Source organism: Octodon degus, unplaced genomic scaffold (genome assembly GCF_000260255.1).
Source record: "Octodon degus isolate 3935 unplaced genomic scaffold, OctDeg1.0 scaffold00032, whole genome shotgun sequence".
Lineage (NCBI taxonomy): Eukaryota > Metazoa > Chordata > Mammalia > Rodentia > Octodontidae > Octodon > Octodon degus.
Window position 1 is genome coordinate 790,075 of NW_004524608.1, and position 1,353 is coordinate 791,427.

The following is a 1,353-nucleotide window of genomic DNA, read 5'->3' on the forward strand; positions in this document are numbered from 1 at the left end:
TAGGAATTAACCATGTATTTATTATGGTTGACAGAAACAATATTAGTGTATATGTCTATGTCTTTCTTATATGCCTGACATGAATAAATAGAATTTGAAATTGAAAAAAAAAAAAAATTAAGATTTCTCTTCTAAACTTGGCTCTTGTTCTATGTCTGGACTTTCTCACTGGTTTGGTATGAGTCAGCAGTCTCCACACCAGAGTAGAAGTGAGAGAGGGAACATGTAGAGTGGGGCTGATGGAGTCTTACTGCAGGGGCTGAGCAAATTCTCTGATACCACTCAGTTTTCTCCTGTCTTCTCACCACAGATGTGCCTGAAGGGAGTATGGGGAAGGGGACAGAACCTCAAAGCACCAACCCAGAAACTGGCATGAGACCTGTGTCTAGGTTCAAAAACAAGGGAGGCCTCCTAGGTTTGTTCTACCTACCAGACACAGACTATGGCTACTGACTAAGTTCTCAGCTGCCTCCTGAGCTGAGGGCCAAAAGAACCCAACTACTGCGCTTACCAGAAAGGATATACCTAGGGGAGGGGATGAACACATTCTCAAGCACAGAACAATGTGCAGAAGGATATATCCTTCCAGAGAAAGGTGAGCAGCAAGAACCAATTCCATAAGAAGACCTATGCAGAGATCCCACCTGCACACACAAAGCCTTCTAGGTTGTGTGCCCCAACAGGTGGCACAGTACTCTACAGCCAACAAGGTTCTCAGGGCAGCACAAAGCAAGGCATTTACCTTGCCTTGTGACACATGAGTTATTTGACTTAGTGGCTGGCTACCGCTCAGAATGCAGTCTCCCTTTCTCTGTAGTGTAAAGGAACCAAGCTGTTAGCCAAACAAGCCAAACACGTTATCATCCAAGTAAAGGACATTTCCTCAGCTTCCTTGCAACTGGACATGGCCAAGGGAACAGGCATTAGGTGGTGCGATGTGAGTGAAGTGCCATGAAGAGGGAGAAGAAATGTCCCTCTTCCTCTCCACCTTGCTGTAGCTTCAAAGAAGCTGTGATGCCCACAGCTTTAGCTGCTATCACAAGAAAAAAGATCACAAACTAGGAACAGCAAGGGAATGATCAGAAGGTGAATCAATCCCCAGACAATGCTCCAGGACTGTCACACTACCATGGCCAGCCTGATCTGAGCTTTTTTTATGAGAAAAGGTCCTGAATTTGATCACTGGTACCACAAAAAGAAAGGGAGAGGGCTGGAGAGATGGCTCAGTGGTCTAAAGCACCTACTTAGAACAAGCTTAGCTAAGCATCAGGGACCGCGGTTCAATCCCCCAGCACCACATGCCAGCCAGCCCCGCCCCCTGGTGGGCTGAGCTGGCCACACACACACACCACT

General features: G+C 46.7%; 1 protein-coding gene across 1 annotated transcript in view; it reads right to left on the reverse strand.

Annotated features, from left to right (window-relative positions):
- Prcc (papillary renal cell carcinoma (translocation-associated)) overlaps positions 1–1,353 on the reverse strand; it is a 33,168-nt gene that overhangs the window by 7,482 nt on the left and 24,333 nt on the right. The window lies entirely within an intron of this gene.